Source organism: Athene cunicularia, assembly GCF_003259725.1.
Source record: "Athene cunicularia isolate RWA chromosome 3 unlocalized genomic scaffold, athCun1 chr3_part1, whole genome shotgun sequence".
Taxonomy (NCBI): domain Eukaryota; kingdom Metazoa; phylum Chordata; class Aves; order Strigiformes; family Strigidae; genus Athene; species Athene cunicularia.
In genome coordinates this window covers 16,333,040-16,350,630 of record NW_020799097.1, presented here as the reverse complement: position 1 = coordinate 16,350,630, position 17,591 = coordinate 16,333,040, and the positions used below count along the sequence as shown (strand labels likewise).

General features: G+C 46.7%; 1 long non-coding RNA gene across 2 annotated transcripts; it reads right to left on the bottom strand.

Annotated features, from left to right (window-relative positions):
• Positions 1 to 2,007: 2,007 nt before the first annotated feature.
• LOC113477837 lies at positions 2,008 to 9,101 on the bottom strand. Of its 2 annotated transcripts, XR_003397980.1 has the most exons (3): positions 9,051 to 9,101; positions 3,400 to 3,803; positions 2,008 to 2,802 (listed from the first exon to the last, which is right to left on the bottom strand). It is a non-coding gene; the product is annotated as an uncharacterized LOC113477837 (long non-coding RNA). The 2 variants fall into 2 exon arrangements; XR_003397979.1 differs by lacking the exon at positions 2,008 to 2,802 and having other exon boundaries at positions 3,266 to 3,803.
• Between the last annotated feature and the right edge of the window lie 8,490 nt (positions 9,102 to 17,591).

Here is a 17,591-nt window from a genome sequence, read left to right as displayed (position 1 = left end):
CGACTCAAAACCTGCAGCCTACAGGCTAAGGGAGTGACGAGACAGTTCAGGAGGATGCTGCAAAGCCTCAGCCACCTCTGCTCGCAGTCCACACGGTCCATGGGATTACCTCCCCTGCAGCAAGCACGTTAGCACTGAGGCATTTTTTTTTCCAGGCTAGTTTTGTCCTCTGTCAAATGAAGCCTTCCTCAATTTCTGCTTCAGTTCTTCAGTATAGGAGTAGTAAATCGGGTGATATTTACATCCCAGTGTGTGCCAAAGGCCGTGGCCACATCTTGCACTTGCAGAAAACTTGAGGAAGCCAGAGCATACCCTTTTCTGGAAGAGTTTTTCTTAAGACTGGAAGAATAATTTCCTCCCTTGTAGTCTTTCGAGTTCAGAGAGATTTCTCTTGTTTGTTGCTGTCCAGATAAACTCCCTCCACCCTGTGCAAGTAATTGCCATGTCCTGTGTCCAGAGTGAGTTGGGGAAAAGCCTGTTGTGGATGAAGTCTGTGCCAGGCAGCTGGTGCTCCACCACCCCTGCCAAGTGCGGTGGGGAGCTCCACCACGCTCATATGGCGCAACTGCAAAGCTGCACCTCGTCCGGGGCAGGGGCTCCGTTTCAGCTCCTAGGGTGTGTGTGTGAATAGTTTGGCTGACAGCTTGCGGGGGTTTGATTCTCAAGAGGAAGGAGGCTGGGGAAGGGCATCCCTGGGGTGGTGAAGTTGCCACCCTCCTTTCTCCTCTGATATTGCGAAGGTGAGCAGATTTCAGCAGGGCACTTGACGCGATGCATCAGGGAATTATAAGTTGCTCTGCTCTCTGAGGTCTTGGCGAGGGGATGCTGGCAGATACGTACGGGGGCCGTCCTCACATATACTAGGCAAAAGGACTGGCATTCAGGGTCCCAGGGCCAGAAATGGACTATGAAGATCTGTCCCAAGGAGCTATGGTTATGGTGACTAGCTGTTGTTCATCATTCCTTCCAGCCATCTCACCCAAGCATGGATCAAGTCACAGCTTTGTTTTCCCTGCTCAAGTTTACCTACAGCTCCGACTGAATTCTTGAAGTTTATAGGAGATTTCACCAGACAACTATATGCCAGGTAAAAGACAGCTTGCTTCCTAAAACTGCTCTGGCACTGATCTTTTTTTTTAGCTGCTCTTTGGGGAAAAGTTCATTTTCTGAAAAGACAGAGCTCTGCATCCATTGCAGTGCTGCCAGAAAGAAAAGACATCTACAAAGAAAGGGGAAAAAAGGATTCAAAGCATTTGTTTGCCCATGAAAAACCCAGATTTGAGTGAAACCCAGGGTCTGAGTAAGTGTTGAAAATTGGTTCTTTAGTTTCAGGTTCATTGGTTTTGGTTTTTAAGATCTATGCTTAAGTAATTCACTATGAGAACCTTTTAGCTGGAATTCCCGTTGCCCAGTGTCCTGGTTTCAGCTGGGATAGTTAATTTCTTCCTAGCAGCTTGTACAGTGCTGTGTTCTAGATTTAGTATGAGAATAATGTTGATAACATACTGATGTTTTAGTTGTTGCTAAGTAGTGCTTATCCTAAGTCAAGGACTTTTCAGTTTCCCATGCTCTGTCAGCGAGGAGGTGCAGAAGAAGCTGGGAGGGAGCACAGCCAGGACAGCTGACCTGAACTAGCCAAAGGGATATTCTGTACCACAGGCCATCATGCCCAGTATATAAGCTGGGAGGAGTTGGCCAAGAGCAGGGCTCACTGCTCGGGGACTGGCTGGTCACTGGTCAGCAGGTTATGAGAAATTGCATTGTGCATCACTTGCTTTTCTTTGGTTTTCTTCCTCTCCCACTGCTGTCTTCATTACTATTATTATTATTACTACTATATTTTATTTTATTTCAATTATTAAACTGTTTTTATCTCAACATTTTACTTTTTTGTTTTTTCCAATTCTCCTCCCCATCCCACTGCAAGGCGAGTGAGTGAGTGAGCAGCTGTGTGGTGCTTAGATGCTGGCTGGGATTAAACCATGACAGGCAGCCAGGTAAGAAACCTCCAGAACTCAAGAAAGTCACTTCATGAAAGTAAGTTCAGAAGTGGTAATATCTGTTCATGCACTAAAGAGTAATTTTTCATGATTAGCTAAAAAAATGACCTTCTTCAGTCCTCTCAGCAATTGTGGTTTTGCTTCACTTAAAGAATAGTAATAGGAGGTATGTATAGATGGGCAGCTGGCCAACAAGGCTCTCTGATTCCCCTTTGGACCAGTGCAAAACATGGCGTGTAGCATTTGTCTTTTAGGTTAATAATGTAGTAATTTGGTTAATATGCATAGCCTATTGCTGTTTTATTAATGGGGATTAACAGTATCAGCTCAAAGCCTGTGCTCAGCTACCCTGTCTTATGCTTCATGTACCAGTCTGGAGCATAGTTTCTAAAATGATGCAAGGTGGAGAGCCTTTTTCAAAACAACATTTGATGCTTTTACTGAGGGTTACATAGAGTACAGGTGCATTATTTCTGTTTCATAGATACCAGGAATTACAAAGAAGTTAAAATGCAGCATCTCAAGATGTATCCTGCTGTTTCCTCTTGCATTTACGATATGACTTCATCTGATGTCTTCTATCCTTCAGCTGAAGACAGGAATAAGCTATTTTTTGTTTCTGATAATAAGCAGCTAGTCATAATACATTAAGATGCAGGTAAAATAAAGGCAGAAACCCTAAAATATCAGGCTTTCTTGTCAGGGAGCACTGAAAATATATGATTTTCCTTGGAGAGCCAACTTTCTATTTTACTTTGCAGTCAGCTAATGGTAAAACGTAGTGACTTTTCTTCTAGGTTACCTACAAGAAATAAATGAGAAGGCCAGGACTGATGATTCTGAAAACTGATCGCAAACAGCTGCTCTGCAATAGCGTGCAATTCCCTCTCCAGATGGATGATTGTTGACTGCAGCGAGGCAGCATCAGGGACATGCCTTCTGCTTTTGCTGGAGGATCCATGCCAAGGAGCCCCAGGTAGGACCCCAATGCGGGGATTCCACCCCAAAGGGATTGTATGAATCCTGTCCCCCCTGATAGCTCCCAGGAGCCTCGTTTGCCTAAGTGGTGGGATTTCAACTCTGGGATGATGCTGTGTATGTGGGCTCACTCCCCTTTTCATCTTACATCCCGTGCTGGGGAGAGGACCATGTATGAAGAGACAGTGACAAATTCAGATCTGAACCAGAGGCCTGCACAGCGCAAGGAGGGAATTTGACCTGTTTTAAGTGCCAGGAGCATGAATTTCATGCAACATCCCCTTAAGTGAGATCCGAATCAAATTGTTTTACTGCGTTTTTCTTTCCCTGCTCAGACAAAACAGAATCTTTCTTCAAAGCTCCATGTCTCAACAATTCTAGTATGACACTTCAATTCTAGTATGTCTTAATTTGTAAATACCATTTAGAAATGAGCTTCTAAGTATTGATTCACAGGATGAATTGGTCCCTCTTCCAGCAGCACTGATGAGAAATCAGCAGTTGGTGAGGATCTTCATGCTCTCACTCAGAGTTGGTCAGGAGAGCTTTCTCTTCCGTGCTTCCCAAGCAGCCACAACTGCCCCTCACGTTTCACATTCCTCTGCAGCCCACCTCTCCTGTGCTGTCTCGCTGTGCAAGGGGTTATTATGTCAGCAGCAGTTCTGCTTCAGATGGGCCTCCAGGAAGGTGTTTGAAATTCTCGTGGTATGGGGTTGGGTTCAGCGGCAGTATTCCCGCTCAATGCTTGCCATGAGCTCTTCCTCCGAGTAATCGTATGATATTGTGGACTTTCCTGCTGGCTTCTTGCTGTTCCTCTGTGGGCACCTGCCAGGGAAGGGAATGAGTTATTTGTGTCATGAGAGGGAATCAAGCTCTGAAGACACAAGACGATCCTTACATCATTTTTTTGTGAATGGAAAGATCAGACTGCACATGGCTTGCTGAGACACAGATACTCTCTCACATCTAGTTCCCATACCCCACAGGCACATCGCTTGCTGACATTTGCTATCACTTAGCATCTGTTTTAGTCTGTGAGTTCACTACAGTACAGTCCTTACAATGCTCCAGATCAAAATTCCAGAACCTTTTGGTGAGTGTAGTTCAAGGCCCAGTTAGAGCACTGCCTAGTTTTATGCAAAAAGGGATTTTTTTGTTTGTATCTGTAAAGGGGCTTGAATTGCAACCAAAATGCGTACTTGGCTACCTCAGACTGCTGTTACGGTTTTTATTTATTTTCACATCAGCACAACTGTCCCATGAGTGGGAACTCATCTACAGTCTAAAGGGAACTGGCAAGTTTTTTATCGGAGGTGGTTTATTTTGGATGCAAGAAAAATCTGTCCCTACCTGCCTGAGGGAGGACAGTGAAAAGTCTTCTGTAAGATTTGACCACTGTAGTTGCACTAAAATAGGTCTACTTGATCTTGTCCTCCAGGACTCAAGAGAGGAGACAGCAGCTGACAAGTGGGTGGTCCTCCTTGACCTTGTAGAGAACTGAGAGGTGAGCAACCTGGGCCATCAGGCTGGTTTCTGGAAGTTGGGGCATGTGGTTCCATGAAATGGAAGTAACAGTGAGGTGCAGAGTGAAGTGGAGACTTAAGTTGGTAAATCCAAACTGTAAAGTGTTCTGTGATGCCATGTCAACTGAGATCAGTGGGCTTCCTTTGTGGCCATCCACTGGTAGAGAACAAATGAGTAAGAAATTTTTGTTTTGTGTGGTGGTTGGTTGGTTGCCAAAGAGGAGAGATTTTCATATCCAATTGAATGGCTCTAATTCTGTCCCAAACTTGTTATGTAGCATCTGTTGACTTACCATTTCTCTAAGGATGAGATTTCTCTCATCCTTGGTCTTGCAGCTGGGATGAATTTGGTCCTTTAGTGAAAAAACTGAAGACCTGTTATTTAGATGAAATCAGAGGAGCTGCCCCCAAACAGGTAAGCAAATGTAGATTCAGAATCGAAGAAAAGAGTCCTGAAATGGTTTTTTATGGAAACTGTCATATAGAGGAGGTTCTTTCATAAACCCTCAGCTGTCTTTGACAGCCAGGAACTGCCCTCCTTGGGCGAGGAAGCATCTGCAACATCCTTCAGACAGGCAGCAGCCAGTGTGCTGTTGCGGGGGAGCAACCACAGCAGTGCAGCCTCTCCTCTGTTCTTATCTGTCCAGGTCAGAAAGGCTTCTGCTGAGTCTGGCTGCTCTGACCTAGCTGTGACCTAGCCGTGCTCCCTGCATGTCAGAAATAGTTTGGTGTTTTTCCTGGAGCCACCTGATGAGCAGCTGGTGTGGCAGCTGGATCACATGGGTGTCCTACACTTATTTATGCTGCTCCATGCCCTTGATGGCAACTTCTACTGGTAGCAAGATGGCAGCAGGTAGGATTTAGCAAGTAGACTCTTCTGCTTCTTCCTTTTATTCATTTTCCTTCTTCTGATGGGCTGCAGGCAATCTGGTTTCCACCGCAGTAAATGAACTGGGAAGAAAGCTAAAAGCCCAAGAGCTAGAACCATACATCAGCAGCTACAAGGCAAGAATTAGGAAAAGGAAATGCAGAAATCTGACTTAAACACGTGATTTATTGATTTAAACTCTGCACTGTGACAATCCTTAAACTAATTTTATATTATGTGATGAATTAGAGGCAGAGTTCTTGGCAGCTTGCTTGCAGGCCCACAGAAGAGTCATTGTTTCTCTTAGCAGTTACATAATTTCCCACTGTTAATTATTCTTGATGCTTTCTTTGGCTTTGTGCATGGTGACCTCCAAGCACAGGGGAAAATCTCCAGGTAAAATCTGAACTCCTTGAAACATAGATGTGCTTTTAGAAAGACAAAAGCAAACCCCACTTACTGTGCACATCCCAGAACTGAGAGGAACAGAGGGCTGTGTTTATTTCAAGAGTAAAGGAAAAGCAAGTGGTTCTTTCTATTTTTGTGTCAAATTTCTGTATCATTGAATATGGAAAAACTGAAATAAATTTTAAAAAGAGAGGTTCAATCTGGATAAAAGGAGAAACTTCTGTACCCTGAGGGCAGCAAGCAGAGGAACAGGCTATGGTTGCACAGGCTCTGTCCTTGAAGACTTTCAAGACCTGACGGGACAAAGCTTGATGTGTTCTGCTTTGACCTCACAGCTGATCCAGCCTGGAGCGCAAGATTGGACTAGAGACCTCCTGAGGCCCTCCCAGCCTGAACCTTGTTCTCAAACGGACAGGAGGACATTGGTGCAGCTGTTTCTACTGGTCCTGGAATTAAGTGAGAGGCTGTGACAGGGAAATCCTGAGCACAGGATGTGGGCAGGACAGGAGTTGGTGGACCACAAGCCTGCTCTTCCGCTTCTCCAGCTGCTCCAGCAGAAGACGAGACCCCTTGCTGCCCTCACCAACATGCAGCCAGAGCTTGCAATCACGTTGAATCCAGCTGAGGGCTATTAGATTTTCTGGTTTGGAAAAGAACATTGAGGGGAAAAAATTTTCAAACCCCAGAGTTCTGGGAGAAGAAAGAAACCCAGAAAGGTGCAAAGCTGAGAGAGAAAGAGCTAGCTGAAAAGCATGCAAGAGGGGAATTTGCAGCATGGTAGGACAGCAAAGAATAAAAAGGGCAATGCAGCTCCACCAAGATTACTGTGCAGACTTCTGGGTATCTCATTACTGAAAAGTTATTAACAGCTTGGAGGGAGTTTAGAAAGCAGCAGTAAAAGTGATTTAAGAGGCTAGAGCGAAGCAGTTTAGGAAAGAGGAAAGCAAGAAACATGCTCCATTTCAGTTAAAGGCCTCTCTGTGTTTAAAGATTTTCAAGGGAAGGAAGAATTTTATTTTATTTTTTAATGGAACCATGCAATGAGAAGGAAATGCAAAGGGCAAAATTGGGCCAAAAGTGAGCAAAACCACCTTAGAGCAAAATCCCGGTGGTGGGGATGGCTGGCAGTGCCACATCCGTGACATCAAGCAGCTGCCTGGTGTGGGGGAGAGCTGCCTGTGGGCTCTGGTGACAATGTCCCTGATGGGTGGCTAGGGTGACAAGCTCCAAGGTAGAAACTTGAGTTAAGTGGCTTAAAATTTGACTGGGGTGAATCTAGGCCAGTGTTTTTTACTATTTTGCTGAGGATGGGAAAGTCCAGGGTTAATCATTAAAATGCCTTCTCCAAGACCTTGCAGCTGAAAAATGGGTCAAAACAACATCGCGGTAACTCTGCTGGTGACATGAGCCTTGGCAGCAATTATAAGACCATTACTGTGTTCCTGGGCTGTGTTAACCCACCCGTGCACCACCAGATGCTAGAGAGGGGATCCTAAAAGAATTGCAGGGGGAGAGGTAATGCAGCACGGTCAGGAATACATCCAGCTGTGTTTACCATGTGCATCGAAGGTATTTATTAGGGCCTGGTTTAGATGCTTATGTGGTGTCACACAGGCATGTTTGCAGTACAGGAGGTGCACACCTACAGCATCTATCTTGCATGACTGCTCTCTTGGCAGATAGTATTAGGTCTCCTATCTAGTTTTTTTTTTTCTCCTTCCGTGACATTTATTTCTTCTTTAATTTGCTTTATGGGAATTCCTTAAGTCAGTAACTCCTCAAGATAAGGCTGACTTTTGCTGCTTGTCACGTGGAGTGTTTATCTAGAACAATTCTAGCCACAGAAATTTGAGGGATGAGACATCTATGCACATTAGCCAGTTTCTGAGGCTTGATTTGATTTGACTTCAGAATGCAATTTTGCTGGGTGCTGGACAATTTCCAAGAAAATATTTGCCTGCAGTTCTTGCCAGCAGAAATTGCAGCCCTGCTTATCACGGGCAGTACGGGCACTTCACACGTGAGCTGCACTATGGGGCTCTGCAGTGGGTGTACATTAAATGTTATCTAAATGAAAATAAGCTCCTGCTCTGTTATCCAAGATCAGAAACCGGTTTCTGCTGTGTCAAGTCTTCTCTTTGTGTTTCAAAGAGGGAGGGAGAAGTGAAGCCCTGATAGGGGACAAGGGGAGCCAGTGAGAGCCTGGGGCTGGAGAGCTTGGTGGGGGACTGTGTGCACACCCAGAGGAGACTGCTCAGTTGTCATTGTGGCCCAAGGCCCATCAAGGATGCTGGAGAGCCCAAGAGAGGGTATGGTCCCCATGAGAGTCCCTGGACAAGCCCTGCTGCCAGGAAAGCCGAGGGCACCCATGTTTTCTGAGCACTCCTGAAACCAGCAGCCTCCACAGGCGAGCTCCCTGCCAGCTGGGAGGGAGGGGAGGATGGTGGCTGGTGCCTGGGCTCTCGTGTCACATCTACCAGTGCTGCTCGGCGTTAGTAGGTCACACAGCCCAACGCCCAGGATCTGCAAATTAGTCTGCTTTTGAGTGCTTCAGTAGCAAAGACAGAGAGTGCTTAACGTTGAAAAGAGTCACTCTTTAGCGTAAGGAGATGGTATTTCATGATGGTTTTTCAAGCCTTTTTGTTTCATCTGAGTTTTTTTAACTAACGTGTGCCGAACAGTTCCCATTGCTCTTGGTGCAGGCACAGCCTGCTTGGTAGCTTTTGCTTGTGAAAGGAAGATTTCAGATTTATTTTGTTTGATACAGAGTCCAGTAGGTCCCCACCATTCCCCTGTTCCTGAGGGATGCTCATGTCTCCATCTGGTCTAGCACAGTGGTGTCTTATGAATTTTTCCTTATGGTTTCTGGGGCACAAAGAGAAGTTATCCTCCTTTTCTACATAATGCAGAGCCCACAGATGACCTATGGGTGAGCCAGGGCCCGAGGCACTCATTGGAACACTCCTCCCCAGCTTTTCACAAGCTCCTTCAAGATGCCTGTGTGACATGTGGACATCCTAAATTCTGTATTGAATCTCCATACTGTACTTGACCTGGAGCCTGGATCTTTTCAGGTAGTGCAATTCCTGGATTTTTTTTTTAATTGGCAAATAGGTAGAGAACAGACTATTTAGGGCTATAAACAATTTGACACCATTCCCACCTCTCCTTTGCACAGTAGGAGGCATGCAGGAATAACTTTCTCCTATATGCTTCCTTCCTTCCAGCTGCTTTTCCCCTCTGAAGATACAACAAAAGCATGGAGGTACTCACTGATGGTCAGCGTTGTTCTCTGGGCCTGACAGGTTTATGGTTGACATGGCCTGTGGAAGAACAAAAGAAGCATATTTCAGTTATAACACTTCAAAGTTGAGGGAGGTGATTCTCCCCCTCTACTCTGCTCTCATGCAGTACTGTGTTCAGCTCTGGGGTCCCCAGTATAAGTAGTACACAGACCTGTTTGAGCAGGTCCAGAGGAGGCCACAAAGATGATCAGGGGGCTGGAGCACCCCCGTTATGAGGACAGGCTGAGAGAGTTGGGGTTGTTCAGCCTGGAGAAGAGAAGGCTCTGGGGAGACCTTATAGCGGCCTTCCAGTACTTAAAGGGGGTTTATAAGACAGATGGAGAGAGACATTTTACCACAGCCTGTAGTGACAGAACAAGGGGTAATGATTTTAAACCAAGAGTAGAATTAGACTTGACAAAAGGGGTTGCGAGGCACTGGCACAGGTTGCCCAGAGAAGCTGTGGCTGTCCCCTCCCTGGCAGTGTTCCAGGCCAGGTTGGACGGGGCTTTGAGCAACCTGGGCTAGTGGAAGGTGTCCCTGCCCATGGCAGGGGGTTGGACTGAATGATCTTTGAAGGTCCCTTCCAACCCAAACCATTCTGTGATTCCATGTTTCTATGACAGCTATCTCTGGGCCATGTCTGCCCTAGTTTACACCTCCAAACAACCCCTGTGGAGACAATACAGGTGCAAGAGAGTTCCCTTTGCTAACCACCCTTCTGCTAGCTCTGTTTCAGCATTCAGGGCAGCTGGGTGGCTGCAGGCTATGGAACTGAAATCACCAAACATTTACTCATGAAACCTCACAGTTTTCCCATAAATACACACTGTCCCACTAGCTGACAGGTAGCAGTATGAAAATACTTCTAAGGAAGGAAGTTATGACAACACAGACCTAACTCTTTCCACCTGACAAAGCTGCTTCCCTGAAATGATCCATCTGGAGGGAAACATCCACCTTCCCTATGCTGGAAGCCCTCAGGTTTCCAATAGGACACCAGTGGAGGGCAACCAAAGTAAAAAATAATGGTATTTAAAATGGGAGGCAGATGGGACCCTGTGTCTGTCTGAGCCCCTAGATGGCCCAGTAATAAAATGAGCCCCCTGCAGCCAGATGGTACTGAGAATATAACTTTCATCTTTTTCTACTTCTTCACTGTACTCTCATGAGGAAAGGGAGGGGGACAGGGACAAGGGCTGTGGCTTTGCACAAAGCTAGACCCACTCTGGCTTGCCATTATTTTTTCTGAGCTGCAGTCTCAAATCCGGTGGGCCTCCTTGATACAAGTTATCCTGAGTCTCATGATGACACTAACAGATATTAATCAGGTAACACACAGAACCAAGGTGAGGACTTTGCTTTCAGAAGACAGAAATGAAAAATTCTTCCATCAGCATGGAAAAGAGGAAAATATTTTTTTGTACAACAAAAAAGAGAAAAAAAAGGAACCCAGGGAGCAGTGTGGAAAAGTTTGCAGTTCAGAACTATTGCCTACACATCTGCTGTGTGGTGTTTCTGCAGGACTGGATGGGATCAAGCAATTCCTAAGTAAGATCATGTATCTGCTCTTGAAAGAGCTCAAACCTGCATTTCTTTTGAGGTCCAGCAGTGCACAGAATAGGTTCTGATAAGCATAAGGATACCTCTCTATAGGCAGTGCCAGTACAGGAATGATAGCTTTATGAAGTTTTGAGCTGATTTAAGTCAGTTGGTATTGGCCAGGCTTATGTGTTGTCTGCTGGATAGAAATGTCCACCTGGGTGTCTAACTGCTGTTACTGCATGGCACCTGATTTGAATTGAGATGTTTCCACTGCACTCTTTCCTCAGCTGCTTCACATGCAGACGGACAGGAGTTGAGGTTTAAACACAGTGGTCTCAGACACTAGTAGGCAGGTAGGTGCTTGGCAGCTGTTCACCTCTTCCCTGCTTATTGGGTGGGCTCATTGCTGCCATGGTCACCTTGGGCTCCCATGCTTGAGCAGGCGAGGGGGGCTGCAGAAAAGACATCTCTCATGGCACTGGGTCAACACCTCTTCCAGGTAAGTCCTAAGTATCTTCCATTTCTGGAGCTGGGAAAGGTGTCTGCTATCCATGGTCTTTCATGTCCTAGCTGCTTGCTTGAAATTACAAACTAAATCTCTACAAAAGACTTGTAACATATTTGATACCTGTCAAAAGGCACTCCACTTTCTTTCAGAAGAGCCCTCGCTCTTTGGCAAACACTTTGTTTTCTCTGGAAGAGCCTGAACTGTTCCAGACATAGCTCCTGGGTCCAAGCGGAGATGAAGCTATGTGAGAAAGCTGATGATGAGGGAAAAGAGTTCCTGCCTGGTTATTTAGCATCGTTTCTTGGCAATCTCCCACAAGTGACAAGACCAAGTGGCAGTGCCAGGATGACTTCGTGCTGAGCTCCAAGGGCTGACAACACAGCCCCTCATCCTTGCCATCACCATCACCCACTGGGCTGCTGCTTCAGTTTCCTTCCACCAGCGAAGAACACCATTCATCCCCAGCACCAAGGGCATACAGTTCTTCAGGAGTGCTTTGATGCTGCTTTTTCCACTGCGAGAACCCAACTTCCAACACTTCTGCGCAAAGGATGGGCTTGGATCATTTTAGGGAGGGGTTTGAATTGTACAGTAGGTTGTCTTTTTTCCTTCCCTTGTGGCTGACTCCATGTTACGAGCTGTACGTGTTGTGTGGGTGGAAGACAGAATTAATTAGTCATCAGGACAGAGCAGCTCTGGTTAGCAAAATCTGCTTCTCTGTGCAGAACCAGCTCCTACCTTCTCCAAGGGATCTGTCAGCAACAGCACATATTTCCCAAGAGAATTCGGCATTGGTGCAGGTAGATCTCTACTGACATTTAATCCCGTGCATGAGGAAAAAAGTGGCAAATAAAAACAAAAGGCACTGCCAGCCTCTGCCTTTCTATTGCTGTCAGAGCCTCTGTGCTTTGGGACCTGCTCCTAATTCAGCTGGTGAAGGAGATGTGGCTCCACGATGCCGGAGTGACACCATGCGCTGGGCAGTAGGCAGGATGCGGAGCGCCGGCTGGCGCAGGCAGAGAGACATAATAAAAACTGACCCCACCCAGCCTGCTCAGGATTGCTGTAATGTGTATGTTGCAAGTTCAGCAGATAATTAGTATTAGCCCTTTATGTGGGTTAAGATGATGCGCACATCGTGACACTTTAATATTATGGGTTCCTATCCTACAGCTAAATAAGTAATTGCTGGCCTGGTTGGCCTATGCCCTGTTAAAAGATAAATGAAGTCAGCTTCTCCTTTCTGCAGCTTGCAGTCATCTTTTTATTACTCATCCAGACTGCAGCGTGTCTCCTTGTTTTTCACCCTGTTCCCAGCGTAGGCATCTCATGCTGGGGTCTGTTGTGCCACGAAGCCCCACATCACCACCTCCTCCAAGTTTAAAGGCTTGGATATTAAGCTCACCCAGCATGTACTCAGGTTTAATTTAATGCAGTGAGATGTGAGGTGGAGTGGTTTGACAGCCATTGCACACACAGTTCAGTTGTCCTTTATGTTAGGGCAGCAGCTCCTGGGAGCAAGGCGGAGCGGAGATCTGGAAGCAGGAGCTATTTTTCTACTGTGTGCATGAACCAGCACTCCCGGGGTGCAGCTTCCAGCTCCCCCAAGCTGGTGGAAGCTATGGCTGGTGTTGCTCATGGTCTTGCCAGCCCTTAGCCTCCTGCTTCTCCCTCCTCCCCCTGCCAGCTCTAGCAGCTGCAGGTGAGCTGGGTGTTCTCACCCTCCCCTGGGACCTGTGGGGCAATCTGGAGCCGTTCACTTTTGGGGGCTCTGAGCTGCCCCTGTGCTGTGTTGAAATCAGTCAGCTACAGTCTTGACTATTAAAATGACATTATCTCCAAAACTGGGTGGCCAAATTCAAGCTGCCTCTTAGGGACAGACCCTGTGCTGGCTCCTGAACCATGCCTATGTGTTATTTGGGAAGCTGCAAGTTGGTCCTGGCCAAAACTGTGCCAGCTCAGAGGGGCAGACCATCATGGTCCAATGCTAGACAGCTGCTGTGGTATAGTTTACCAGTACAGATGTAGCCCTGAGATATAAAAGAGTAGAAATACAGACCCTGAGTGGTCCCATCATGTACAGGGGAGCCTAGAGAGCGGCTGAGCCACCTGAAACATCTACAGGGGAGCAGTGTGGTTCCCTGTCAGTACTGGTCTGCTAGGATGTGGTTTCATAGTGCAGCTTTTCTGGAGGATGTAAACCAGTGCTTCCTTCCCTGCCTCTGCTCCTCCCAAATTCCTTTTCACAAACATCCTATGAACTGGATCAGGGGACCAGTCTGAGCTGAAATGAAAATCCCCTCCCTTGGAGGGGAGGGAGGTGATCTCAGCTGGAGCACATCTCAGCTGCAAATGGCTGAGCGGGGCAGCACCCTCCAGCGAGGCCAACAAATGATGTGGGTGGCTAAGCCGGTCATCACTGCCGAAAACAGCCTGTCGCAAACCCACTGCCAGAGTTATTGCTGGCAAAAAAAAATCTAGTTTACCTAACATGTCAGTAAGTACCAAATGGGATGCATAGCCCCATCTGCATCCCAGGCAGAGCACTCCCAGCCTTGCTCCGGTCTGCAGCAACATCCTCTGGCCAGTGAAGGAATTAAGAGCAGGCGGTGGAAGGGAAGTGGTCAGGGATGCAGGGACTTCCCACACCTCTATTCTCCTGCCAACTAAAACACCAGTTCTCAGCTACTCTGCGCATGCCCTGTGCTTAGTTTTTAGCTCAGGAATGATTTCAGGGCAAAAGCAACCCACGCTCTGCCAACTGATGTGAGGGGAAAAAATACCTACTCAGCAGTTTTCTGAATCCAGCTGCGACACAGTTGAGGGGGCAGCACAGCGTGCTGCTTGGTGAACTCTGGTGAAGTTTCAGGTGCTTTTAAACAGACAAGGAACATAACGTGAGAGAGAGGGAGACCTTTGGCTCAGCAACCGCCAGATCCACACCTGGACATTAAAAGCAGAATCTGAAATAATCTGAATTTGTACTTTTTGCTTAGCTGCTTCCCTAGTTTGGAGTTCAAGGAGTCCCAAATATTCAGCTGGAAAAGACCTTTTCTAAAGCACCTTGGCCAGTGGAGCACAGTTCCCTACACAACTGCAGGAGAACATCTTGAATTGAGGGAATATTTGACCATTAATACAACCAGGAAGAAAATGCTGAAATAAATTGCTAACAGCACTGAATTAGAAGGATCAAATTTCTCATTGGTGGAAGCACGTTTTAACAAGAGCAGAAAAATAAACCTAAGTTCCTGTAAGAAACTAATGGGGCATGACATTAAATGTCCCCCACAGGACCCCCACGTGTTTGCAGCTGGGACTAGCCAACCACGAGATGACGCTGTGCCACATCAATCAACAGAAAGAGCATTTATCTGCCAAATCAGGCAAAGCTTTGAAAACCTGGGTGTTTTGAAAGTGTATGATAGTCCCTCTAGAAGTCAGTTAATACACCCTCTACCTGTGTTATTCCTGCACTGAGGCTGGGGTGATCAGCTTACTGTAATCACATCCCATCTCCAGTCAGGAGGAGTGATGGCGCCATGGAAAAAGCTGTTAAAAGCAAGACTCTAACATGTCTCTGTGATTCTTCCATTTCAGGAAACCAACGGGGAAATGCTTGAGGCCACAGCCTCCCCCCTGGTTTCCACCAAGAGCTGCCACTCTGGTCTGTACTGCAAAACCACAAATACTTTTTCATTCTTGAACAAAAAAAAAAAAGGAAAAAGCATGTATGACCATCTGGAATTGAGGGCAAAACCTGAAAATGGACATTTGATGCTGATAAGGAGGTGTTGAGGTCTGCTCTGAGTTGGCGTCAGGTTACCCATCAGGGTTTGTTTCCCAGCCCGCTGCTGAGATGTTTTTTCACTCTTCTCACTCCCAAGCACTATTTGAATGCAATAGAGGTGGCTCAAGCCTTTAAACACAGCGACATCCCTCTCCACCAGCCCTTGCCACCTGGCCTGACCACCCATTAGCGCTGACAGCTTGCTGCTGCATGACAAAGTGCATCGGGGTTCAGTTGTGAAGCACAACATTCATGGACATCACACCCAGGAGAAACCCAGCTGTGACAGCAGAGCTGAGTCCTGCTTACAGGCAACTGCTGTCTTCTGGCCCGTGCAAAGCTCTCCTCACCTCCCACTGGCCAGAATCTGCTCCTCCATGGGCTATTTCTCATCAGACTTTTCTACTGTAATATCTCCTTGCTGCCTTTCCTCCTCCTTCGTGTTTTCCACATTAGCTCTCTTGAACCAACTCATCCTTTCTTTGCTCGTCCTCCAGTTTGTACTGCTGAACAGGGCAAAGCAAGCAAGTTCCCACCACAAGACAGAATTTACAAATGACTGGTTGAGAAGCTGGCAAGACTGAAAGAAATTGTCCTCAAAATTTCTAGCAAGGAACTAGTGATGCAACGAAGCTGGTATCCCTTTCCAGAAACCTCCTCCACCAGCCTCATGGGAAGGGTGGGACTGCAGTTTGCACAATGACCTGAAAGACTGAACTGCATCCAGTAAACAAACAAAACTTGGTGCTGCAAACAGTTTCCCCCCTCCTTCTCTCAGGCTAGTGACTTTTTAGGCCTCGAGGAGTCAGAACGGTAAACGCATTAACTGCTGCCTGTACCATGGCCACCTCGGGTTCAGGTAAAGGAAGTGCTACCAAGAAGAGCTTTAAGTTTGCCCTGAAAACAGCTAAGACTTCTCTTGTATGTCTCTTACACCTTTGAAAGACACTGGTAATTCCTTGCTGGTTTTCAAACAACCTGTCTGGGTGTAACCAGAGATGTGAACTTCCTTCCCAAACAAGAGGCGGCAGCAGCAGCTGGACAAGGAGACACCGTTGCCTCACGGGTGGCATAGCTGTGTGCTGCACCCACTTGGCCACACACCCACTTCAGGCTGGACTTTGAGGGCCCTCACAGACATCTCTGTGCTGCAAGGCCTGACGGTGTTCCCACTTCAGGTTTACACGGGGTGTGACCACAGCCCAGGGTGGCTGAGGTGAGGCTGCAGGTTCCTCAATATCATTTCTGCCACAGGAGGAGGTCTGCAGTAGGGCATGGTGACCCCCCCACACCACCCCAGGAGCCATGTCTTAAATTCTTCAGCCTTTCTGTTTTGCTCCTTGTCATTAGTTCACTAGTATCTACTGCCATGGTATATACTCTCTCTACTGATTTTTGAAAAGAGAGATGGGGGCAGCGCTGTTGCCTTTCTGATACATAATTACCCAGAATATACATCACTTCAGAATAGAGCTAAAATACCACTTTATGCACAGGAAAATTCACAACAGATATAACTATTATTTTTAAAGATCCAGCCACAATATTCAAATGTGGGAACAGAGAGAAAATGGACACCAACAGCCTCTATTCCCATAAGTAAAGATAAATGGGAGAAGTCAGGAGGACTGCTCGTGAGAGTCCCTCAGAGGAGAAACTGGTGCTGGACTGAGCTCCCGTTCACACAACCAGAGGGTTTGGAGTTAAAAGAGCAAGGAAAAAATATGACAATACAAGATCTCTTCCTCTTTTTTTTTTTTTTTCCCCATTTCCAAATTTTACTTTCTTTGAGGCTTCTCTTTAAAACTTGTCTAAAAAAAAGAGTTCTCATAGTGAACCCTGCCAAGTTTCCTAATGGCAAAATTATTTTCTGTTAAAGTTATCCTTACCCCATAGACAAGCAGTTTGGCAATGGAAACGATACACTTCTAAAGTGCAAAACTGAGACATGCAAGGCAGAAACTTCCTGCATCCTAAATATTAATTTCTATTTTTAAATTTATTACTCTAGTCTGACAACTTTTGTGCATCTGTGGAGAGCAGTGCTTATCTAACAAACAACACACAACTTTCAAAGCCAATCTAAGATAAAGAAGCTGGTGATTTCTGGCCTCATCACCAGATTACATAGATCCTGCTGTTATTTTTGGATAGGAAAAAGCAAAATAAAACAATCTCAGTTCCCTTAGAGGCAAATCCATTATTTGTTAAACAGAAAGAGACTGAAATGCCTCTTTATGGGAAAAGCCAGACTGCAATTGCAGCGGATTGGCAAACATTAAACGGCAGCTTTATGTCCACTTTTTTAAACTTCTGTGTATAAGCCCGACTCAGGGAAAAGCACGAGCCGTACTTTTAAAGCCGAGATATTTCCATGAGGCAGGAAAAGAAACTCTCAGTAGCAGAGGGAAAGCGGAGAGCGGGATGGCCCTTTTCGGGACGAGGCTTCCCTTGCACCAGAGAGACAAATGCAAGAGCAGCAGCAGATGGGATCGAGCCTGGTTTGCCAGCGAAGACGAAAAGAATGTAATGCCATTTATACTTTGGGGAAGCCATGGCTGCAGCATCAGCGTCTGCTGTGGCGGGGCTCCCCAGTCCCGCGGGGACCCCCCCGGGGATGGGGGCTCCCGCGGCCGCAGCCAGGGGGGTCCGGCCGGTCGCGGGGTCCCTGCCGGGGCCGGGCCGGG